The sequence below is a fragment of the Pristiophorus japonicus genome, chromosome 3 (assembly GCF_044704955.1).
Source record: "Pristiophorus japonicus isolate sPriJap1 chromosome 3, sPriJap1.hap1, whole genome shotgun sequence".
Lineage (NCBI taxonomy): Eukaryota > Metazoa > Chordata > Chondrichthyes > Pristiophoridae > Pristiophorus > Pristiophorus japonicus.
The window spans coordinates 24,877,253-24,903,930 of NC_091979.1; the positions used below are offsets into that span (position 1 = coordinate 24,877,253).

Sequence of the window (26,678 nt, forward strand, 5' to 3'; positions counted from 1 at the left end):
AGCAGTGAGTGTAAGTAATATCGTCATCTTTAAATTGAATTGCAAGTGAAAATGTGACCATCTGTATGTGTCCCACCCATCAGAAGCGCACCATGTCTGAAAATTACTATTTTCATCTTTGCGGAAGAAATCGGCCCACAACAAGAGGGAGAGAACTAGAATGGGAGGAGGTTCATCAAATCTGCACCAACTGACAGCCCTGGAACAGAGGGTTGCTGCCTTGCTGAGTCGCACCGGCAGAAAAAGAATCAGCTCTGCACAAGCTGGACCCACACGTGAGGGTGAGGGTGATTCATTAAATTGCAGAGTCGCCCTTCAAATCAACCTGCTGACTGGCCTGCTATGTGTCAGACTACTCATACCATCCATCCTGCCCCCTCCTGTGCTGCTAACCATTTGACTGTTCTGTTGTATTTTGCAGAACACTCCTCAACATCCTGAAGATCCACCAGAGGATCCAGATGCGTGCGCTCCATACCAAGGCGGGTGAGGGGAGGAAGGGTCCATGGAAATGTGTGCTCAGGAGAATGCTGACCGTGATATGGGTCAGTCCATAGTATAGGGCATCACACTGCCAGAAACCTCCATTAGCTCCTCGGCAACCTTCCATGGGTTCACACCTGCCAAGGTCGCGGGTCCCAGTGGCGGTGGTGAAATGCATGTTGGGACACCCAGTGCCCCACCGTCCCAGCCCGCGCCTCGCACTGGAGGGGTGCCACTAGGCAGACCCACAGCGAGGGGAAGGAGAAGCCGACCAGTCTCTCCTGAGATGCAGCCCTCAGCAGAGGTTAATCAGGTTGTATCATTGGGTGAGGAGGCCAATGCCCTCACAAGATCACTCGTGGCGGCCGTCGGTGGGATGCGTGATGAGGTAGCGACACTGTCGGGTGAGATCTCAGCACTGAGACAGGAACTGAGGGCGGGCATTTCAGAGGGTGTGCAAACGATGGCAGATTGCCATGAGGGAGGTGGCTTCTGCAATAAGGGCACAAAGGCTGGATACTCAAATGCCACTCCCACTTCAATCCACTCACCAGCCGGGCCCACAACACCCCCACCACCATCACCGACCCTATGAGGAGGTGCACTTTCCCCGCGATGTGGGTGAGGGATGGGTGCAGCCTTTCTTTGCTGTTGTTGCTGTTGTTGTTGTCGTTGAAGTGCATTGTAAAATATCCAATAAAAGATATTTTGCATTAAAACTGAATCATCCTCCATTAGGACCACGCAACATTTTGGGACAACTGTAAAAAGTAAAAATCCCTCACCCCTACAGTCATGCATGCCTGCCGCCCCTAGCCCTGGCGGGTGAGCTAGCCGGTGCATTCTGCAGTCGGCAAAGTATTTTCTGTATTTTCTCTCTTTTCTGTAGCTGATTTATCTTTCATTTATTTTAGATAATGTTATGCAGCTGTTGTGCTGAAGATGTTGTAATGTGCTGATGTTGTGAAGGTCTTCGTGCTTTAGAACATAAGAACATAAGAATTAGGAACAGGAGTAGGCCATCTAGCCCCTCGAGCCTGCTCCGCCATTCAACAAGATCATGGCTGATCTGGCCATGGACTCAGCTCCACTTACCCGCCCGCTCCCCATAACCCTTAATTCCCTTATTGGTTAAAAATCTATCGATCTGTGATTTGAATACATTCAATGAGCTAGCCTCAACTGCGTCCTTGGGCAGAGAATTCCACAGATTAACAACCCTCTGGGAGAAGAAATTCCTTTTCAACTCGGTTTTAAATTGGCTCCCCCGTATTTTGAGGCTGTGCCCCCTAGTTCTAGTCTCCCCGACCAGTGGAAACAACCTCTCTGCCTCTATCTTGTCTATCCCTTTCATTATTTTAAATGTTTCTATAAGATCACCCCTCATCCTTCTGAACTCCAACGAGTAAAGACCCAGTCTACTCAATCTATCATCATAAGGTAACCCCCTCATCTCCGGAATCAGCCTAGTGAATCGTCTCTGTACCCCCTCCAAAGCTAGTATATCCTTCCTTAAGGTGACCAAAACTGCACGTAGTACTCCAGGTGCAGCCTCACCAATACCCTATACAATTGCAGCAGGACCTCCCTGCTTTTGTACTCCACCCTTCTCACAATGAAGGCCAACATTCCATTCGCCTTCCTGATTACCTGCTGCACCTGCAAACTAACCTTTTGGGATTCATGCACAAGGACCCCCAGGTCCCTCTGCACCTCAGCATGTTGTAATTTCTCCCCATTCAAATAATATTCCCTTTTACTGTTTTTTTCCCAAGTTGGATGAGCTCACATTTTCAGACATTGTATTCCATCTGCCAAACCTTAGCCAAATTCGCTTAACCTATTTAGAAACATAGAAAATAGGTGCAGGAGTAGGCCATTCGGCCCTTCTAGCCTGCACCGCCATTCAATGAGTTCATGGCTGAACATTCAACTTCAGTACCCCATTCCTGCTTTCTCGCCATACCCCTTGATCCCCCTAGTAGTAAGGACCTCATCTAACTCCTTTTTGAATATATTTAGTGAATTGGCCTCAACAACTTTCTGTGGTAGAGAATTCCACAGGTTCACCACTCTCTGGGTGAAGAAGTTCCTCCTTATCTCGGTCCTAAATGGCTTACCCCTTATCCTTAGACTGTGACCTCTGGTTCTGGACTTCCCCAACATTGGGAACATTCTTCCTGCATCTAACCTGTCTAACCCCGTCAGAATTTTAAATGTTTCTATGAGGTCCCCTCTCATTCTTCTGAACTCCAGTGAATACAAGCCCAGTTGATCCAGTCTTTCTTGATAGGTCAGTCCCGCCATCCCGGGAATCAGTCTGGTGAACCTTCGCTGCACTCCCTCAATAGCAAGAATGTCCTTCCTCAGGTTAGGAGACCAAAACTGTACACAATACTCCAGGTGTGCCCTCAGCAATGCCCTGTACAACTGTAGGAACACCTCCCTGCCCCTGTACTCAAATCCCCTTGCTATGAAGGCCAACATGCCATTTGCTTTCTTAACCGCCTGCTGCACCTGCATGCCAACCTTCAATGACTGATGTATCATGACACCCAGGTCTCGTTGCACCTCCCCTTTTCCTAATCTGTCACCATTCAGATAATAGTCTGTCTCTCTGTTTTTACCACCAAAGTGGATAACCTCACATTTATCCACATTATACTTCATCTGCCATGCATTTGCCCACTCACCTAACCTATCCAAGTCGCTCTGCAGCCTCACAGCATCCTCCTCGCAGCTCACACTGCCACCCAACTTAGTGTCATCCGCAAATTTGGAGATACTACATTTAATCCCCTCATTTAAATCTCTTTGCAGCCTCTCTGTGTCCTCTATATAACTCGCTTTCCCACTAATCTTTGTGTCATCTGCAAATTTTGTTACACTACACTCTGTCCCCTCTTCCAGGTCATCCATGTATATTGTAAACAGTTGTGGTCCCAGCACTGATCCCTGTGGCACACCACTAACCACCAATTTCCAACCCGAAAAGGACCCATTTATCCCGACTCTCTGCTTTCTGTTAGCTAGCCAATTCTCTATCCATGCTAATACATTTCCTCTGACTCCGCGTACCTTTATCTTCTGCAGTAACCTTTTGTGTGGCACCTTATCGAATGTCTTTTGGAAATCTAAATACACCACATCCATCATTACACCTCTATCCACCATGCTCGTTATATCCTCAAAGAATTCCAGTAAATTAGTTAAACATGATTTCCCCTCCATGAATCCATGTTGCGTCTACTTGATTGCACTATTCCTATCTAGATGTCCCGCTATTTCTTCCTTAATGATAGCTTCAAGCATTTTCCCCACTACAGATGCTAAACTAACCGGCCTATAGTTACCTGCCTTTTGTCTGCCCCCTTTTTTAAACAGAGGCGTTACATTAGCTGCTTTCTAATCCGCTGGTATCTCCCCAGAGTCCAGAGAATTTTGGTAGATTATAACGAATGCATCTGCTATAACTTCCGCCATCTCTTTTAATACCCTAGGATGCATTTCATCAGGACCAAGGGACTTGTCTACCCTGAGTCCCATTAGTCTGTCCAGCACTACCCCCCTAGTGATAGTGATTGTCTCCAGGTCCTCTCTTCTCACATTCCTGTGACCAGCAATTTTTGGCATGTGTTTTGCGTCTTCCACTGTGAAGACCGAAGCAAAATAATTGCTTAAGGTCCCAGCCATTTCCACATTTCCCATTATTAAATCCCCCTTCTCATCTTCTAAGGGACCAACATTTACTTTAGTCACTCTCTTCCGTTTTATATATTGGTAAAAGCTTTTACTATCCGTTTTTATGTTTAGCGCAAGATTACTTTCGTAATCTATCTTTCCTTTCTTTATTGCTTTCTTAGTCATTCTTTGCTGTCGTTTAAAATTTTCCCAATCTGCTAGTTTCCCACTAACCTTGGCCACCTTATACGCATTGGGTTTTAATTTGATACTATCCTTTATTTTCTTGGTTATCCACGGCTGGTTATCCCTTCTCTTACCGCCCTTCTTTTTCACTGGAATATATTTTTGTTGCGCACTATGAAAGAGCTCCTTAAAAGTCCTCCACTGTTCCTCAATTGTGCCACCGTTTAGTCTGTGTTTCCAGTCTACTTTAGCCAACTCTGCCCTCATCCTACTGTAGTCCCCTTTGTTTAAGCATAGTATGCTTGTTTGAGACACTACTTCCTCACCCTCAATCTGTATTACAAATTCAACCATACTGTGATCACTCATTCCGAGAGGATCTTTTACTAGGAGATCGTTTATTATTCCTGTCTCATTACACAGGACCAGATCTAAGATAGCTTGCTCCCTTGTAGGTTCTGTAACATATTGTTCTAAGAAACAATCCCGTATGCATTCTATTAATTCCTCCTCAAGGCTACCCCGTGCGATTTGATTTGACCAATCGATATGTAGGTTAAAATCCCCCATGATTACTGCTGTTCCTTTTTCACATGCCTCCATTATTCCCTTGATTATTGCCCGCCCCACCGTGAAGTTATTATTTGGGGGCCTATAAACTACGCCCACCAGTGACTTTTTCCCCTTACTATCTCTAATCTCCTCCCACAATGCTTCAACATTTTGTTCATTAGAGCCAATATTGTCTCTCACAACAGCCCTGATATCATCCTTTATTAACAGAGCTACCCCACCTCCTTTCCCTTCTTGTCTATGTTTCCGAATCATCAGCTATCACTGTATGTTTAATTCACAGTCTTGGCCACCCTGCAACCATGTTTCTGTAATGGCCACCAAATCATACCCATTTGTAATGATTTGTGACGTTAACTCATTTACTTTATTTCGAATGTTGCATGTGTTTAGGTAGAGTGTTTTAATACTAGTTTTTAAACCATGATTTTTAGTTTTGACCCCTCCTGCAGCCCCTTAATATTCATACATATTGTCCCATCCTATCACCTTGTGGTTTACATTTACCCCAGTGCTACTCTGCTCTGTTGCCTCCTGCCTTTTGCATTCTTTCTTGGGGTCCTGTTCATCTGAGCTCTCACCCACTCAAACTAGCTCAGAGCTCTCTCCTGGGTTCCGAATACTCCTTGCATTGAGGCACCGAGCTTTCATGCTTGCCTTTTTATTACACTTTGACCTTTTAGAATTTTGCTGTACAGTGGCCCTTTTTGTTTTTTGCCTTGGGTTTCTCTGCCCTCCACTTTTACTCATCTCCTTTCTGTCTTTTGCTTTTGTCTCCATTTTGTTTCCCTCTGTTTCCCTGCATTGGTTCCCATTCCCCTGCCATATTAGTTTAACTCCTCCCCAACAGCACTAGCAAACATTCCCCCTTGGACATTGGTTCCGTTCCTGCCTAGGTGCAGACCATCCGGTTTGTACTGGTCCCACCTCCCCCAGAACTGGTTCCAATGCCCCAGGAATTTGAATCCCTCCCTGCTGCACCACTGCTCAAGCCACGTATTGATCTGAGCTATCCTGCGATTCCTACTCTGACTAGCACGTGGCACTGGTAGCAATCCCGAGATTACTACTTTTGAGGTCCTACGTTTTAATTTAGCTCCTAGCTCCTTAAATTCATCTTGTAGGATCTCATCCCTTTTTTTACCTATATCGTTGGTACCAATGTGCACCACGACAACTGGCTGTTCACCCTCCCTTTTCAGAATGTCCTGCACCTGCTCGGAGACATCCTTGACCCTTGCACCAGGGAGGCAACATACCATCCTGGAGTCTCGATGGGGCCGCAGAAACGCCTATCTATTCCCCTTACAATTGAATCCCCTATCACTATCGCTCTTCCACTCTTTTTCCTGCCCTCCTGTGCAACAGAGCCAGCCACGGTGCCATGAACTTGGCTGCTGCTACCCTCCTCTGATAAGTCATCCACCTCAACAGTACTCAAAGCGGTGTATCTCTTTTGCAGGGGGATGACCGCAGGGGACCCCTGCACTACCTTCCTTGCACTACTCTTCCTGCTGGTCTTCCATTCCCTAACTGGCTGTGGACCCTTCACCTGCGGTAAGACCAACTCACTACACGTGATACTCACGTCATTCTCAGCATCGTGGATGCTCCAGAGTAAATCCACCCTCAGCTCCAATTCCGCAACATGGACCGTCAGGAGCTGGAGGTGGATACACTTCCCGCATACGTAGTCCTCAGGGACACCGGAGGCATCCCTGATTTCCCACATAGTACAGGAGAAGCATAACACTTGTCCGAGCTCACCTGCCATGACTTAACCCTTAGATTAACTTAAATTGGCAACAACAGTGCTAAAATTTGCTCACTGATGTAGAAGAGAAAAAAGAAAAACTATTCACCAATCACTTACCCCCTTGGCTGTGACGTCACCTTTCTATTTCTTTCTACTTCTTTTTTGCCTTCTCCCTGTAGCTGCACAAGCTGGGCCTTTTGTAGGCCTCTCCAACTCACGGACTCCCGACTCAGCGACGCACCTCCCGACCTTTTGTAGGCCTCTCCAACTCACGGACTCCCGACTCAGCGACGCACCTCCCGACCTCGCGGCCTTTTGTAGGCCTCACCAACTCACGGACTCCCGACTCAGCGACGCACCTCCCGACCTCGCGGCCTTTTGTAGGCCTCACCAACTCACGGACTCCCGACTCAGCGACGCACCTCCCGACCTCGCGGCCTTTTGTAGGCCACTCTGACTCACGGACTCCCGATTCATCTCGCCTCTAACTCACCTCCCTCCCCTCCACCCCCGACCGCCCCCCCCTCACCCATCTCTAGCTTCCTGCACTGATTTCTTATAAATGTAGGTAAGGTTTTTGTGTGCCTACAAGAGTGGCCACATACACTGGTCTAAGTTAGTTTGGAGTAACTTTCAGCTGGCCAAATTTGCTTCTATGGCCAGATGAGGCATAAGTGGCCTGTCAATCCCCCTTTTGGAGAGAACAAACTAAACTAGAAAAAAAAACTAACTAACTGACTTACACTGGAGCAAGTTAAATGGGGAAATTTGCGATTTTTAAGTTACTCCAAAAAAAGCTATTACTCCAAAAAAAATGGGGCAACTCTTGTGGAAATTTGAGCCCAGAGAGAGAGAGAGAGAGGGACAGAGTGAGTAATAGAGAGACAGAGTGAGAGAGACAGAGACAGAGAGGGACAGAGAGAGAAACAGACAGAGAGAGAGAGAGACAGGGACAAAGAGAGTCAAACAGAATTAAAGAGACAGAGAGACAGACAGACAGAGACTGTGAGAGAGACAGAGAGTGAAACAGAGAAAGCAAGAGAGAGAGAGAGAGAGACAGAGAGTCAGACAGTGAGAGAGACAGAGAGCGAGAGAGAGGGACAGAGAGAGACAGACAGAGACAGTGAGAGAGAGAGTGAGAGAGACAGAGAGAGGGTCAGAGCAAGTGATAGAGAGTGAGAGAGACAAGGACAGAGAGGGACAGAGAGACAGACAGACAGACAGAGACCATGAGAGAGACTGAGACTGAGAGAGGGACAGAGATAGAGACAGAGAGAGACAGTGAGAGAGACAGAGTCAGAGAGAGGGACAGAGTCAGACAGAATGAGAGTGACAGAGACAGAGAGAGAGAGAGACAGAGACAGTGAGAGAGACAGAGGGCTAGACTCTCCACTAGATGGCTAAGGCCCAAGAAAATGGGCCATGTTCCAGCGATGTGGGACGTATCGCCCGTGCTGATCGCTGGCACAAGGCCCATTTTTTTTTTGAGATTTTCCACTCGGCCTTACCCCAGCGATGTCAAATGGGCGATCTAATTTTTCGGCGATCTCACGATCGCCCAAAGAAAAAGGAAGTCAAATGGAAGTCATAGAAAAAAAAAATAGTATCCCTAGCAATACTATTGTGTGCATATGTGGGATTTTTTGGGGGGTTGATTCTTTTTGCCGCGTTTGGAGAGGCCATGGGTCATCGTACATGCTCAGAAGCACAGGTAGGGTCAGAGAGAGGGGGGAGAGAGGAGAGAGGAGAGAGGACTGTTTGTTTGCTCAGTGAAATATTTGACTAATCTAGTATCTAGTATCTACTATCTACTATATAATATCTAGTATCTTAAAGTATCAAAACAATGTCGATGCAACTAGAAAAGGAAAGGGAGAGTGAAAGGAGAAGGGCCAAAGCCTTTAGCGAGGAGGCCAACGAGGCCCTTGTAAATATCGTGATTAATAGGTGGGAGGACTTGACACGGGGTGGGCATGGGAAACCTCCACCCCGTGTATATCGCAGACTATGGGTGGAGATTGCCAATGTTGTGACATTGAGATGCGGACTGCTGACCAGTGCCGCAAGAGATGGAACAGCCTGCTGGCAGCAGCCAGAATAAGCTGCATTTTATATTCTATATTTAAAAGTCATATTTAAAATCATACATATGTATTATTTACGTGATGATTATAAATTGTAATTAGACTCTTCAATGTCATTTATTTATAATATAAAATAATTAAATTATAAATAAATTTATTCACCCTAACACTAATTTGAATCTTATACCATTAAAAATTATTCATATGCACTACAATGTTAATTAATAATTGAACATTTAATCTGTCAGTCTTAAATGTTTATTGTCAAGTCTTATGATGTGCAATGTTATCTTTATTTACAGAAAAAGATAACTATCAACCGTGTTAACACAATACGAGGAGCTTGCGGTGGCCTTGGTGGGGCCTGAAAGCCGCTCGGTCATGACCCGTGGTGTGGCCAAGCCCATCCTTCAGTCTCGTGAGTAATGAGAATTGTGCAATGTGTCAAACATTACTAAATACATCCTAAAAATATTGTAGCTACCAATGTAATGCTATGCAATTAGAATTCAATAATTTTGATGTACTCTTGATCTACGAATGCGGCCATGTTACCCCTGGTGAACCCTTGTGCATATGGAGTTTTGAAAAGTATTGCAATATTTTGGGTTATTGAAATATTGATATTGATATTGAAATATTGATATATATTGATATGTATTGTTATAAGTTGTTTAGAAAATTCATTCATCTTTCTAAGGTCAAGTTTCCGTTGAGCCAGGTGATGTAGCAGAGACATCCGCAAATATCGACCCCTCCACCAGCTCGTAGGAGGAAGAGACGGAGGAGGAGGATGTTAACACTCAATCCATAAGTCAATTTGAGCCGGAGCAAGAGGAGGAGGAGGAGGAGGATGAGATTGTTTTTGTGGGAGGGGGAACAACCTGCGGCCATCTCAATTGAGATGGATGGGGCAGCGGGACCAAGCGGTGTGCAGGTGGCGATGCCAAGGCGCGTAATTTTGCAAACGCCGATCCCACGGAGGTCCGGTCAGTGGGGTGAGCAATCACTTACCATGGAGGGCCAGACTGAGAGCTTATTATCCCTGTGCAGGGAGACAGTCGCGATTGGTCACAACCTTATCCAGGGTTTCGCAGGATTCTCTGCCAACTGGAGCCAGTTTCCAGCAACCTGGAGCGAGTCCTGCACGAACTTCTCCAACTGGTCTTCCGAGCAAGCACAGACTGCATGCGTTGCTGGCTGGACACGGCGCTGCACCCCAAGGTGTCGTGTCTGCTCGCAGCGAGACCCCGAGCACGCAAGCGAGTACGGAGGACACAGTTCCTCCTGCCTCGGAAGTGGAGCTTCAGGTTTCCGCTTCCACGGCAGGAAGTCTTGTCGTCCCACTCTTCACGATGTCTTGGTGTCGTTGACCAAAACTGGCGAGTGGGGTACGAACACGGAGTGGGACTGGACCGGGAGGGAAACGTGGCCACAGGTAGGGACGGGGAAGTGTTTCCAAAAGTTTATTTGTTCAGTGTTCACTTGTTCAGTTGTTCTTGTTTTGTTATTTGTTAATTGTTAATTGTTAAGATTTTGTGTATTTGAGGGAAGGGTGGGTTGGTGCGGGGGGGTGGGGGGGGTTGGAGGAATAATTTATTACAGTTTTTTAAAATATTTGTTAATAAAAGAAATGTTCTTTAAATTCAATAAATTGTGTGTGTCTTCACTCTTAGTTACATTAGTTATCAACCATACAGTTGTTAATCCATATTTGTTTATTCTTTTACTATATAAGTACTTTACTTACACTAAACTTTAAAATAAGCATAAATTCTGATGCATGGCCAGTGCAGGCAAGACAACAAGGAAACCCCACGCAACTGAAACTTTTGATTAACCCTAACTGTAAATCAACATCTGAATGTCCACATTTAGCGAGTGGAACGCCTTTCTGTTACGAAAGACCTCCGCGTTCTTTAAGGGTGTTTTGAGGCCAATGTGCGTACAGTCTATTGCTCCCTGCGCCTTGGGGAAGTCTGCTATTCTCGATAAACCGAAAGTACTCTCGGTCTGTGCCTCCCTGGTCATTGTGAAGCTTATGAAGTCTCTCCACGAGCGTAAAGAGCTTCAGTCACCTGTCAAATGCAGCTGTGTGTGGCGTGCTGATGTTTAATTTTAATAATCTCTCAACAATATCTAATCACTGCACTCTGCACTCTCTGTACTCTCGACGCTGTATACCAGTCAGTTTGATAGGCCACATCAATATCAGTAAATAACTTCACTATGTAAAAGCTATTTACAAAATAATTTCAATATATAAAAGCTAATACCTAACTTGTTAATACCTAATTATATTCCCTGTCCCAATATTCTGAGTACAATTATCTTTAAATTAACTCTTGAAATAACTCATAACTAATCCTCCACCCTACTTCTGAAGTCAAAATGGCGTCCGTAGTGGCCATTTTCCTCTCCTAGGCCCAGAAAAAGCAACTATTTCCCAGCACTCTTTTGGCCTTGCATCGGCCCAGCGAAGTGCCTGCTGTGTGCTGAAACTTGAGATGGGCCTTGTTTAGGCTATAATTTCGGCGATCAAAGTGAAAACTTTTTGGCACCTGTTTTTCCGGGTGATATTTTGGGCCTAGTTTCCACTTTTTGCTCAAAATGGGCGATAGAGGTCCGTTTTGGGCCATATATGGGCCATAGATGGGCAATGTGAAATGGAACGTCTCGCGGAGCCATCGAACCAGGGCAGCTATGACTTTACCGGTTAGGAATAATCCATATCCCTCAGCACCATCGAGCTCAGCAAGCTTGATTCCCCAAATGGTGCCATCAGCCCTCCCCAAAGATCAACGTACAGGCAGAAAGAAATACCCTTTCTGTCGGAATGAATGAGAATCCTGCGCAAACGTTTGATTGTTTAAGGAGAATGCGGCTGGGATGACTCTGAATGTAGATTGCTCGGACAATCTAATGATAGTCTCTGGTTCCCTGTTAAATGGAATATGTGAACAGCTCACGGGCTTGTGTCGAGCAGTGAGATGAGGTGTTCCGAAATAACACTCACCCGCCCAGTAAATGTAGCCCACTTGATGCAGTGTGACACATTTTAATCAGAATTAAAACTGCCCTCGCCTTCTTGGGCACGTGGGGAGAATTTTAATATAACTTGTTGGGTGGGAATCCCACGGAATCATGTAAAATGCCGGTTTTACTCCCGGCCTTTCACTAGTTTGAATGCGCGAGGTGTGTTAAAAGACTTCTGGTCTAAAATCCGAACCATAGTTGCACCTTGTGAAGGGCAAAAGAGGAAAGTTCACAAAGCTGACTCCATCAATAGTTTTAGAAGGGAGTTGGACAGGTGCTCAAGGATGAGGAACCTACACGGTCACGGACAAAAAGCGAGGATGTGGGACCAACTACGACTGCTCTTTCAAAGAGCCGGCACAGGCCCGACGGGCTAAATGGCCTCCTTCTTTGCTTACAAGTCTCTCTGATTCTACAACCTCAGATGCCACCTAACCAATGCTTCTGTACTATACTTTTTAACCTTGGTGCTGCCTTGCCGATGGGCCTTCACCCATTTTTTTCTCAATTTAGAGCAAAATAAAACTGAGTTGAGGTCTGGGATTGCCTGCCAACTGGGTGTAGGAATGGTGTATGGCATAGAGAGGGTGCAAAGGTCAACTGAGAAGGTGTGTCCCACACATTCAAAGCCACCTCTGTCACCTGAGGGGCAGCAGTCCTACATAAGAACATAAGAAATAGGAGCAGGCCATACGGCCCCTCGAGTCTGCTCTGCCATTCAATAAGAACATGGCTGATCTGATCATGGACTCAGGTCCACTTCCCCGCCCACTCCCCATAACCCCTTATCACCTTATCGTTTAAGAAACTGTCTATTTCTGTCTTAAATTTATTCAATGTCCCAGCCTCCACAGCTCTTTGAGGAAGCGAATTCCACAGATTTATAACCCTCTGAGAGAAGAAATTCCTTCTCATCTCAGTTTTAAATGGTTTTAAAAATTGTCACCAAGCCGTATAGGTAGAAATTAGCGCAGGTGACCAAAAGCTTGGTCAAAGAGGTAGGTTTTAAGGAGCGTCTAGAAGGATGAAAGAGAGGCGGAGAGGTTTATGGAGGGGGTTCCAGAGCTTGGGGCTTAGCAATAGAAGGCACGGCCACCAATGGTTGAGCGATTATAATCAGGAATGGTCAAGAGGCCAGAAAAGACACATGTTGTGGATTAAAACTATGCAGCATGCGGGAACCTCCGATCCCCCCCTCTCCCCCACCTCACCAACCATCTACGCAGCCCGCCCCTGTCAATGCCGGGGCCATTATCCCCAACATGAGTTCGGGGCCAAGGGCCCAGAGGTAGCACGGGCCCAGCCCACACTGCGATATGTGTGCGCACTAGGTCCGTGCAGCAGAGCTGATCTCCAGTTGTCTTGGGTAATCCTTGCCACTGGACCAAGGCCTAGCTCTGTCAAGCCCGTGTGATGGCTGGTGTGCAATGGCCACCACACATTAAAAAAAAATCCAAGCACAGGCATCTTCCACCCTTCAGGATGCAGTTCAGGTCCTTCATTGAAACAACTGTGAACTCATCCTTTTTTTGGTGTGGAAGCAAGTCATCCTGGTTTCGAGGGACCGCCTATGATGATGCTGATGATCTCCAACAGAGCAACGAGGGACTGCAGCATCAGGCTCGGCCTGCGGAGGCCGATGGGCATTTTGTTAGTTGATGAGTTCCCCGAAAACAAAACAGCAGCTAAAAGAAATCACTGGCGTTGCGGAACGATTTTCCCCGGATAAGGACGGTCTGTATTCGGACATTGTGCCCGTCAGGAGTGGGCGCTCTGTTGCTGTGTTCCCCACGGAGCGGCAGACACAGTCACGGTGAGGCACACAGTGAGGATGTGTTGTCGGGTAAGCGAAACGCTGATCATCAGCATCACAATGAAAGGCTTAAGGAGTCAAGAGCGAAGTGTCAGATAACTGAAAACAAACAATGCTGTTTGAGGCCCCGTGTCAAACAAGGCTACATGTAGGATTACCAGCATGTAACTTGAAGCTCCTCAGGGACTGGAGCTCAATGGCGACCGTGGTAAACGTTACACGTTTCCCAATTAAATATTCATTGACTGGCCTGGAGCAGCGACTGACTGAATATAACCAGACAGAAAGATTTCCTTGGCCTGCCAAAAAATCAGCAGGGTATCATTTAAATCTCCCATTACTGACTATATGGCTCCCTCCCAAACTAGGTAAAGACAGACTTGCATTTATATAGCGCCTTTCACGTCCTCGGGGTGTCCTACAGTGCTTTACAGCCAGTGAAGTACTTTTGAAATGCAGGAAATGCGGCAGCCAACTTGCGCACAGCAAGCGCCCACAAACAGTAATGTGATAATGACCGACCTGCCGCTGGTGTTCTCACACAGGTCGGGGCCATAAAAGGAGCAGAGGTGCGGTGGCCCGGGAGCAGCGTGGAGCCTGCTACTTCAGGGAGCAGTGCGAGCTGGTGCAGGAGGGCGACGGCAGCGAAGAGTGACGTCATCAAGGTCCAGGTCGGTGATTGGAGCGTGGGCAGACACAGCAGGAGCGGCGAGAGACTGTGGAGGGACGTGATCGGGGCCCAGGGGGAGGAGTGAGTTCGGGGCCAGGGGCCCAGGTGCAGCACGGGCCAGCCCACACTGCGATATGTGTGCGCACTAGGTCCGTGCAGCAGAGCAGGTCTCCAGTCGCCTTGGATAACTGGACCAAGACCTAGCTCTGTCAAGCCCGTGTGGTGGCTGGTGTGCAACGGCCACCACACGTTAAAAAAATCCACACACAGGCATCTTCCACCCTTCAACGTGTAGTTCAGGACCTGGAATATTAGGTCCTTCATTGAAACACCTGTGAACTCATCCCTTTTTGGCGTGGAAGCAAGTCATCCTCGATACGAGGGACCACCTATGATGATGATGGTGATAATTACCAGATAATCAGTTTTTTAGTGATGTTGATTACTGACCAGTTCACTGGGTGTAATGTTTGTAGAGCTGTTGAGTTGGGAGTGGCTTAGCCAGTCACGTGATGTTCGCAAGACTCAATAAAACCCCAGTCAGTTGAGTCTAGGTCATCCACGATGAGGTATGCAGTTGTGAGCCTAGTGGATGAACTGGTAATGTGTAGTGTGATTGTTAAGCCTTAGTTAATAAACCAGCTAGTTCTTAATAGCAATGTGTTGCTATGAATTCTTAAGCAAAGAACCCATGAAGCAAATAAATTATGCCAGGGATAACTCCCCCTGCTCTTCTTCGAAATACTGCCATGGGATCTTTTACGTCCACCTGAGAGAGCAAACGGGGCCTCGGTTTAACATCTCATCCAAAGGCGGAACCTCCGACAATGCAGCACTCCCTCAGCACTGCACTGGGAGTATCAGCCTAGATTTATGTGCTCAAGTCCCTGGTGTGAGGCTTGAACCTTGTGACTCAGAGGCGAGTGTGCTACCCACTGAGCCACAGCTGACACTGAAATCTGAGAACTCTGCCGGCAAGGAGGGAATTACCTCACCAACTGGCAAAAAAGGTTAATATAAGGCCTTTTCATGATAAAACCGCTCAAAGTGCTTCACAGAGTAAATTGCATTGAGTGCCGTGAGTATTTCAGAGGTGAACAGAAAACTAATCCCCTTTTCTTCTTGGGCGGTTTGGTTAAGGAAGGAATTTTGGCCGGGACACCGGGAGGACTGCTTGTTCCTCTCTTGAATATTCTCGTGGAATCTTTAATACCCACAAATTGTTTTTTGTGGGTATTAAAGTTTCAGTCTCCGTATTTAAGGATATATTTGCATTGGAGGCTGTTCAGAGAAGGTTCACTAGGTTGATTCCGGGGATGAGGGCGTTGATTTATGAAGATCGGTTGAGTAGGTTGGGCCTATACTCATTGGAGTTCAGAAGAATGAGAGGTGATCTTATCGAAACATATAAGATAATGATGGGGCTCGACAAGGTGGATGCGCAGAGGATAATTCCACTCATAGGGGAAACTAAAACCAGGCAACATAGTCTCAGAATAAGGGGCCGCCCATTTAAAACTGAAATGAGGAGGAATTTCTTCTCTCAGAGGGTTGTAAATCTGTGGAATTCTCTGCCCCGGAGATCTGTGGAGGCTGGGTCTGATAGACAGATTTTTGAGTGATGAGGGTGTAAAAGGTTATGGGGAGCAGGCAGGGAAGTGGAGCTGAGTCATGATCTTATTGAATGGTGGAGCAGGCTCAAGGGGCCAAATGACCTACTCCTGCTCCTATTTCTTACGTTCTTATATTCTTATGTCAATGATTTAGACTTGAACGTAGGGGCTTTGGTTAAGAAGTTTGCAGATGATACAAAAATTAGTTGATAATGAAGAAGAAAGCTGTAGACTGCAGAAAGATATCAATGAACTGGTCAGGTGGGCAGAACAGTGGCAAATGAAATTCAATCTGGAGAAGTGTGAGGTAATGCATTTGGGGAGGACTAACGTGGCAAGGGAATACACATTAAATGGTAAGAGACTGAGAAGTGTAGAAGAACAAAGGGACCTGGGAGTGCATGTCCACAGATCTCTGACGATAGCAGGCCAGGTAGATAAGATGGTTAAGAAGGCATACGGAATACTTGCCACAATTATACAGGGCCTTGGTGAGACCGCACCTTGCGTATTCTGTGCAGCTTTGGTCTCCTTACCTAAGAAAGGATATACTTGCCATAGAGGGAGTGCAGTGAAGGTTCACCAGGCTGATTCTTGGGATGGCAGGACTGCCATATGAGGAGAGATTGGGTCGACTAGGCCTGTATTCACTGGAGTTAGAAGAATGAGAGGAGATCGCATTGAAACATATTAAATTCTAACTGGGTTGGATAGACTGGATGCAGGGAGGATGTTTCCCCGGGCTGGAAAGTCTGGAACAAGGGGTCACAGTCTCAGGATACAGGGTAGGAAATTTAGGATCGAGATGAGGAAAAATGTTTTCACTCAGAGGGTGGTGAACCTGTGGAATTCTCTACCACAGAAGGCTGTGGAGGCCAAGTCACTGAATATATTTAAGAGGGAGATAGATAGATTTCTAGACACAAAAGGCATCAAGGGGTATGGGGAAAAAGCGGGAATATGGTGTTGAGATAGAGGATCAGCTATGATCATACTGATTGGCGGTGCAGACTCGAAGGGCCAAATGGCCTACTACTGCTCCTATTTTCTATGTTTCTATGTTTGCCTTTATTAGCCGAGGCATAGAATACAAAAGCAGGGAGGTCATGCTTGAACTGCATTAAACACGAGTTAGACCACAGCTGGAGCACTGTGTGTAGTTCTGGTCACCACATTACAGGAAAGATGTGATTGCACTAGAGAAGGTACAGAAGAGATTTACGAGGATGTTGCCAGACTGGCGAATTTTAGCTATGAGAAAAGATTGGATAGGTTGGGTTGTTTTTTTGGAAGAGAGGGGGCTGACTGGAGACCTTATTGAGGTGTATAAAATTATGAGGGGCCTAGATAAAGTAGAAATGAAGGACCTGTTCCCTTTAGCAGAGGGGTCAACAACCAGCGTGCATAGATTTAAAGTTATTGGAAGAGGCATGGAGGGGATTTGAGGGAAACGTTTCCACCCAGAGGGTGGTGGGGGTCTGGAACTCACTGCCTGAAAGGGTGGTAGAGGCAGAAACCCTCGCCACATTTAAATAATACTTGGATGTGCACTTACAGTGCCGTAACCTACAGGGCTATGGACCAAAGGCAGGAAAGTGGGATTAGGCTGGCACGGACACGATGGGCCGAATTTCTATGATGCTGTGATCCACATGAAACAACGACAACAGGCAGATGAGACCTGGGTTTAATGCTTCAGGTGGAGCAAGCCTTCTCTAACAAAGCAGCGTTCCTTCAGTAATGCGGTGCAAGATCGGCCGAGAATACGTGCTCATGTCCTGGAATTGGGCTCGAACCCACAACCTTCTGGCCAAGAGGCAACTGCCATTTCGCCTGATTATCTTTCCATGGAGGACGCATAGTTGCGTAGCATTTAACATAGAATGTACAGCACAGAAACAGGCCATTCAGCCCACCTGGTCCGTGCTGATGTGTATGCTCCATATCAGCCTCCTCCCAACCCTCTTCATCTCCCTCTATCAGCATATCCTTCTATTCCCCTCTCCCTCATGTACTTATCTAACTTCCCCTTAAATGCATTTCTGCTCTTCACCGCAACCACTCTCTGTGGTAGCGAACCCCACATTCTAACCACTCTCTGGATAAAGAAGTTTCTCCTGACTTCCATATTGGATTTATTGGTGATATATCCAGTCTGATCTGTTTTCCACACCATATAATGGCCCAGTTTGAAAAACTTCCTGCAAAGCGACAGGGATTTCAGTAGCTAAATGGGAACCCATTACTACTTAGCAACCCAATTGCAATTTGGGGTTTAGATGGGGCCTTTGTGTTAGCCGGGGCTCAGTGAGTAACACTCTTGCTTTCTGAGTCAGAAGGTTGTGGGTCAAGTCCAGGGACTTGAGCACAAAATTCAGCCTGACACTCCCAGTGCAGTGCTGAGGGAATGTTGCACTTTCGGAGGTGCAAAACAGATACACCGTTTTGGGTACTGTTGGGGGGGGCTGACTCATCAGGGGAAGGCAGCAGCAGCCAAGTTCATGGCACCGTGGGAGGCTCTGTTGCACAAGAGGGCAGGAAAAAGAGTGGGAGAGCGATAGTGATAGAGGATTCAATTGTAAGGGGAATAGATGGGCGTTTCTGCGGCCGCAACCAAGACTCCAGGATGGTATGATGCCTCCCTGGTGCAAGGGTCAAGGATGTCTCGGAGCGGGTGCAGGACATTCTGAAAAGGGAGGGTGAACAGCCAGTTGTCGTGGTGCATATAGGTAAAAAACGGGATGAGGTCCAACGAGACGAATTTAGGAAGCTAGGAGCTAAATAAAAAAGTAGGACCTCAAAAGTAGTAATCTCAGGATTGCTACCAGTGCCACGTGCTAGTCAGAGTAGGAATCGCAGGATAGCTCAAATGAATATGTGGCTTGAGGAGTGGTGCAAAAGGGAGGGACTCAACTTCCTGGGGCATTGGAACCGGTTCTGGGGGAGATGGGACCAGTACAAACCGGATGGTCTGCACCTGGGCAGGACCGGAACTAATGTCCGAGGGGGAGTATTTGCTCGTGCTGTTGGGGAGGAGTTAAACTAATATGGCAGGGGGATGGGAACCTATGCAGGGAGACAGAGGTAAATAAAAGGGAGACACAAGCAAAAGATAGAAAGGAGATTAGTAAAAGTGGAGGGCAGAGAAAGCCAAGGCAAAAAAAACAAAAAGGGCGACTTAACAGCAAAATTCTAAAGGGGCAAAGTGTGTTAGAAAGACAAGCCTGAAGGCTCCGTGCCTCAATGCGAGGAGTATTCAGAATAAGGTGGACGAATTAACTGCTCAGATAGCAGTTAATGGATATGATGTAATTGGCATCACGGAGATGTGGCTCCAGGGTGACCAAGGCTGGGAACTCAACATCCAGGGGTATTCAACATTTAGGAAGGATAGACAGAAAGGAAAAGGAGGCGGGGGGCGTTGCTGGTTAAAGAGGAAATTAATGCAATAGTAAGGAAGCACATTGGCTTGGATGATGTGGAATCGGTATGGATGGAGCTACGGAATACCAAAGGGCAGAAAACGCTGCTGGGAGTTGTGTACAGGCCACCAAACAGTAGTAGTGAGGTTGGGGACAGCATCAAATAAGAAATAAGGGATGTGTGCAATAAAGGTACAGCAGTTATCATGGGCGACTTTAATTTACATATAGATTTGACTAACCAAACTGGTAGCAATGCAGTGGAGGAGGATTTCCTGGAGTGTATTAGGGATGGTTTTCTTGACCAATATGTCGAGGAACCAACTAGAGAGCTGGCCATCCTAGACTGGGTGATGTGTAATGAGAAGGGACCAATTAGCAATCTTGGGGAAGAGTGACCATAATATGATAGAATTCTTTATTAAGATGGAGAGTGACACAATTAATTCAGAAACTAGGGTCCTGAACTTAAGGAAAGCTAACTTCGACGGTATGAGGTGTGAATTGGCTAGAATAGACTGGTAAATGATACTTAAAGGGTTGATGGCAAACATTTAGAGATCACATGGATGAACTTCAACAATTGTACATCCCTGTCTGGAGTAAAAATAAAACAGGGAAGCAGGCTCAACCGTGGCTAACAAGGGAAATTAAGGATAGTGTTAGATCCAAGGAAGAGGCATATAAATTGGCCAGAAAAAGCAGCAAACCTGAGGACTGGGAGAAATTTAGAATTCAGCAGAGGAAGACAAAGGATTTAATTAGAAGGGGGGAAATAGAGTATGAGAGGAAGCTTGCCGGGAACATAAAAACTGACTGCAAAAGCTTCTATAAATATGTAAAGAGAAAAAGGTTAGCGAAGACAAACATAGGTCCTTTGCAGTCGGACTCAGGTGAATTTATAATGGGGAACAAAGAAATGGCAGTCCAACTGAACAAATACTTTGGTTCTTTCTTCACGAAGGAAGACACAAATAACGTTCCAGATGTACTAGGTGACCGAGGGTCTAGTGAGAAGGAAGAACTGAAGGATATCCTTATTAGGTGGGAAATTGGGGCCTGATTGTCTGCATCTCAGAATACTTAAGGAAGTGGCCCTAGAAATAGTGGATGCATTGGTGATCATTTTCCAACAGTCTATCGACTCTGGATCAGTTCCTATGGACTGGAGGGTAGCTAATGTAACACCACTTTTTAAAAAAGGAGGGAGAGAGAAAACAGGTAATTATAGACCGGTTAGCCTGACATCAGTAGTGGGGAAAATGTTGGAACCAATCATTAAGGATGAAATAGCAGCACATTTGGAAAGCAGTGACAGGATCAGTCCAAGTCAGCATGGATTTATGAAAGGGAAATCATGCTTGACAAATCTTCTGGAATTTTTTGAGGATGTAACTGGTAGAGTGGACAAGGGAGAACCGGTAGATGTGGTGTATGTGGACTTTCAAAAGGCTTTTGACAAGGTCCCACACAAGAGATTGGTGTGCAAAATCAAAGCACATGGTATTGGAGGTAATGTACTGGTGTGGATAGAGAATTGGTTGGCAGACAGGCAGCAGAGAGTCGGGATAAATGGGTCCTTTTCGGAATGGCAGGCAGTGACTAGTGGAGTGCCACAGGGCTCAGTGCTGGGACCCCAGCTCTTTACAATATACATTAATGATTTGGATGAAGGAATTGAGTGTAATATCTCCAAGTCTGCAGATGACATTAAACTGGGTGGCGGTGTGAGCTGTGAGGTGGACGCTAAGAGGCTGCAGGGTGACTTGGACAGGTTAGGTGAGTGGGCAAATGCATGGCAGATGCAGTATAATGTGGATAAATGTGAGGTTATCCACTTTGGTGGCAAAAACACGAAGGCAGAATATTATCTGAATGGCAGCAGATTAGGAACAGGGGAGGTGCAACGAGACCTGGGTGTTCTGGTTCATCAGCCATTGAAAGTTGGCATGCAGGTACAGCAGGCGGTGAAGAAAGCAAATGGCATGTTGGCCCTCATAGCAAGGGGATTTGAGTGTAGGAGCAGGGAGATCTTGCTGCAGTTGTACAGAACCTTGGTGAGGCCTCACCTGGTTCAGTTTTGGTCTCCTAATCTGAGGAAGGATGTTCTTGCTATTGAGGGAGTGCAGTTAAGGTTCACCAGACTGATTCCAGGGATGGCTGGACTGACATATAAGGAGAGACTGAATGAACTGGGCCTTTATACACTGGAATTTAGAAGGATGAGAGGGGACCTCATAGAAACATATAAAATTCTGATGGGACGGGACAAGTTAGATGTGGGAAGAATGTTCCCGATGTTGGGGAAGTCCAGAACCAGGGGACACAGTCTTAGGATAAGGGGTAGGCCATTTAGGACTGAGATGAGGAGAAACTTCTTCAATCAGAGAGTTGTTAACCTGTGGAACTCCCTGCCACAGATAGTTGTTGATGCCAGTTCATTGGATATATTCAAGAGGGAGTTAGATATGGCCCTTACGGCTAAAGTGATCAAGGGGTATGGAGAGAAAGCAGGAAAGGGGTACTGAGGGAATGATCAGCCATGATCTTATTGAATGGTGGTGCAGGCTCGAATGGCCGAATGGCCTACTCCTGCACCTATATTCTATGTTTCTATGTTTCTATATGATATCTTTTGAATGAGACGTCAAATCGAGGCCCCGTCTGCTCTCTCGGGTGGATGTGAAAGATCCACGGCACTATTTTGGAGAAAACCGGAGCCTTCTCACGGGTTCCTGGCCAACATTCATCCCTCAACCAACACCTAAAAGAGATTATCCGGTCATTCATTGCATTGCTGTTTATGGGATCTTGCTGTGTCTTACTGGATGCCATATTTCCTACATTGCAACAGTAACTATATTTCAAAATGATTTTATTGGCTGTAAAGCACTTTGGGACATCCTGAGGTCCTGAAAGGCACTTTGTAATTAATTAATTTATTTATCTTTCTTTCTTTCTTTCTTTCTTTTTAGAAATCTACTGTAAACCATATCCTTATGTGGAATGGAAAAACAGTTGTATAAAGAAAATACACACAGCGGATTTCTGGATCTGCGATTTGGAGATTGTACAGGCGCGGGTGATGGGTGAGTGATACACCGAACAGCCGATTGCAGAGAATTATGCTTAACTGGAGATTTCTATCAACTGGATATAAATAGCCAGCTTGGAAATGCTTTTTATGATGTTGCATTTAATTCCTTGATTCAGCAATTCTACCTGGACAAAAGCAAAACGGCAACTATAAATAAACTTTGCACAAAAGAGATTGGATGTATAAAACACTTAACTGCCTACAGCACAGATTTGGAAGCGAGTTGGTTATGTTTTGTGGGATGAGCAATAAACCTCCCTCCTCACTGAGCAACTCCGGGACATTCAAAGAGCGGGCACCGGTTGAATGGCCTCCTTCTGTGCTGTAAAATTCTGTGATTCTACAATTGCTACTTGGCTCAGGAATGACCTGAATTGTAAGGGTATTTGGTGCATTGGGAACTCTACTTATGAATCGGAAAAGGTTGCGTTTCCTGAAATTCTATATTTTTAAAATTTATTCACAAGATATGAGCGTTGCTGTCAAGGACAGCATTTATTGCCCGTCCCTAATTGACCTCGAGAAGGTGGTGGTGAGCCGCCTTGGTGGTGCCTTGCTGGGCCATTTCAGAGGGCAGTTAAGAATCAACCGCATTGCTGTGGGTCTGGAGTCACATATAGGCCATAATGGGAAAGGTCGTATCTCCAAATTTGCGGATGACACTAAGTTGGGTGGCAGTGTGAGCTGCGAGGAGGATGCTATGAGGCTGCAGAGCGACTTGGATAGGTTAGGTGAGTGGGCAAATGCAAGGCAGATGAAGTATAATGTGGATAAATGTGAGGTTATCCACTTTGGTGGTAAAAACAGAGAGACAGACTATTACCTGAATGGTGACAGATTAGGAAAAGGGGAGGTGCAACGAGACCTGGGTGTCATGGTACATCAGTCATTGAAGGTTGGCATGCAGGTACAGCAGGCGGTTAAGAAAGCAAATGGCATGTTGGCCTTCATACGAGGGGATTTGAGTACAGAGGCAGGGAGGTGTTGCTACAGTTGTACAGGGCCTTGGTGATGCCACACCTGGAGTATTGTGTACAGTTTGGTCTCCTAACTTGAGGAAGGACATTCTTGCTATTGAGGGAGTGCAGCGAAGGTTCACCAGACTGATTCCCGGGATGGCGGGACTGACCTATCAAGAAAGACTGGATCAACTGGGCTTGTATTCACTGGAGTTCAGAAGAATGAGAGGGGACCTCATAGAAACGTTTAAAATTCTGACAGGGTTAGACAGGTTAGATGCAGGAAGAATGTTCCCAATGTTGGGGAAGTCCAGAACCAGGGGACACAGTCTAAGGATAAGGGGTAAGCCATTTAGGACCGAGATGAGGAGGAATTTCTTCACCCAGAGAGTGGTGAACCTGTGGAATTCTCTACCACAGAAAGTTGTTGAGGCCAATTCACTAAATATATTCAAAAAGGAGTTAGATGAAGTCCTTACTACTAGAGGGATCAAGGGGTATGGTGAGAAAGCAGGAATGGGGTACTGAAGTTGCATGTTCAGCCATGAACTCATTGAATGGCGGTGCAGGCTCGAAGGGCCGAATGGCCTACTCCTGCACCTATTTTCTATGCTTCTATTTCCTTCCCAGGATTACTTAGGAGAAAGGACACAGAAACAGGCCATTTGGCCCAACCAGTCCATGCCGGCGTTTATGCTCCTGTCTTTCCTCATCTAAATCTATCAGCATAACCCTTTATTCCCTTCTCCCTTATATGCTTGTCTAGCCTTCCCTTTAAATGCATCTATACTATTTGCTTCAACTACTCCCTGTGGCAGCGAATTCCACATTCTCACCATTCTCTGGGTAAAGAAGTTTCTTCTGAATTCCCTATTGGATTTCTTGGTGACTATCTTATATTGATAGCCTCTGGTTATGCTCTTCCCCACAAGTGGAAACATTCTCTCTGTATCCACTCTATCAAAACCTTTCATGATTTTAAAGACCTCTATTAGGTCACCCCTCAGTCACCTTTTCTTTTCAAGAGAAAGGACACCCAGCTTGTACATCATTTCCTGAAATGTATACCCTTGCATTTCTGGTATCATCCCTGTAAATCTTCTCTGCACTCTCTCCAGTGCCTCTATATGCTTCTTATAACATGGCGACCAGAATTTTACAGAATGTCGAAGATCAGGCTCTCAAATTTGGCACCAGGCTTATGGTCTACAGGGCTGTAGTGATAACCGCCCTCCTGTATGGCTCAGAGACGTGGACCATATACATTAGACACCTCAATTCGCTGGAGAAATACCACCAATGATGTCTCCGCAAGATCCTGCAAATCCCCTGGGAGGAAAGACGCACCAAGGTCAGTGTTCTCGATCAGGCCAACATCCCCAGCATCGAAGCACTGAGGACATTCGACCAGCTCCGTTGGGTGTGCCACATTGTTCGCATGCCTGATACAAGACTCCCAAAGCTCTCTACTCGGAACTCCTACACGACAAGCGAGCTCCAGGTGGGCAGAGGAAACGCTTCAAGGACACCCTCAAAGCCTCCTTGATAAAATGCAACATCCCCACCGACACCTGGGAGTCCCTGGCCAAAGACCACCCTAAGTGGAGGAAGAGCATCCGGGAGGGCGCTGAGCACCTCGAGTCTCGTCGATGAGAGCATGCAGAAAACAAGCGCAGGCAACGGAAGGAGCGTGCGGCAAACCAGACTCCCCACCCACCCTTTCCTTCAACCACTGTCTGTACCACCTGTGACAGAGACTGTAATTCCCGTTTTGGACTGTACAGCCACCTGAGAACTCAACTTTTAGTTAGTGGAGGCAAGTCTTCCTCGATTTCGAGGGACTGCTTATGACGATGACACAGTAATCAAAGTGAGGTCTAACCTCGGTTCGACATAACTTCCCTCCTTTCGACATAACTTCCCTCCTTTCAATTTTATATTTCGAGAAATAAACCCTAGTGCTTGGTTTGCTTTTGTATGGCCTTAGTGTACCAGATGGGTTTTTATGACAATCTGTTAGTTTCACGGTCACCACAACTGAGACAAGCTTTTTAATTCCAGATTTATTTAATTAACTAAATTTAAATTCCCCCCAACAGCTGCGCTGGGATTTGAACTCATGTCTCCTAAATCATTTGTCCAGGCCTTTAGATTATTAGACCAGTGACATAACCACTTTGCTACTGTACCCCACAATGGGAATGGAAGAGATTTGGTCCACCTGAACCGTGAAGACCCAAGGCTCACGCGAAATTGGGCCTTGGTCCTCATTATATAGACTTTTACAGCACAGAAAGAGGCCATTCGGCCTAACAGGTCTACGCCCGTGTTTATGCTCCACACAAGCCTCCTTCCTCCCTACTCCCTCTAATCCTATCACCATCTCCTTCTAAATTTCAACGTGTTGAGCGAGTTGCCCAGCTTAATTTTCTTATTCCTGGTCTGAATCGCATGGTCTGGGGGTTTGCACAGGGGGCTGTTCGTCATGTGCTGTCTCATTGGTGGATAAACCTTGAATCAGAACCCCTGCCTACATTAGCAAGTGGAGGCAGAGACATTCAAATATTGGCCAGGAAGGCCCCATGGTAACTAACTCCAAGTGGCCAATGAAAAAGAAAGACTTGCATTTATATAGCACCTTTCACAACCATCAGACGTCTCCAGGCGCTTTGCAGACAGTGAGGTACTTTTTGAAGTGCAATCACTGTTGTTATATAGGAAACACGGCAGCCAATTTGCGCTCAGCAAGCTCCCACACACAGCAACGTGATAATGACCCAATAATCTGTTTCTGTTACGTTGACTGAGGGATTAATATTGGCCAGGGCACCGGGGATAACTCCCCTGCTTTTGGCAAATAAGAACGTAAGAAATAAGAGCAGGAGTAGGTCATTCGATAAGATCATGGCTGATCTGATCTTTGCCTCAACTCCACTTTCCTGCCCTCTTCCCATAACCCTTGATTCCCCCGTAGTTCAAAAATCTGTCTATCTCCACCTTAACTATATTCAATGACCCAGCCTCCACAGCTCTCTGGGGCAGGGAATTCCAAACATTCACGACTCTCTTAGAGAAGAAATTCCTCCTCATCTTCGTCTTAAATGAGTGACCCCTTATCTTGAAGCTATGCCCCCTAGTTCTAGATTCCCCCACGAGGGGAAACGTCCTCTCAGCATCTACCCTGTCAAGTTCCCTCAGAATCTTATACCTTTCAATAAGATCACCTCTCATTCTTCTAAACTCCAATGAATATAGGCCTTCGAAATAGTGCCCTGGGATTTTTCACGTCCAGCTGAGAGGGCAGA

General features: G+C 46.2%; 1 protein-coding gene and 1 long non-coding RNA gene across 2 annotated transcripts in view; one reads left to right on the forward strand and one right to left on the reverse strand.

Moving 5' to 3' along the window:
- The window catches only part of adcy5 (adenylate cyclase 5), a 531,201-nt gene that overhangs the window by 435,375 nt on the left and 69,148 nt on the right, over positions 1 to 26,678 (reverse strand). The gene's annotated exons all lie outside the window — the stretch shown is intronic.
- Positions 6,401 to 10,259, forward strand: LOC139259690 (uncharacterized). Its single transcript, XR_011592634.1, has 3 exons — positions 6,401 to 6,480; positions 9,066 to 9,181; positions 9,464 to 10,259. It is a non-coding gene; the product is annotated as an uncharacterized lncRNA (long non-coding RNA).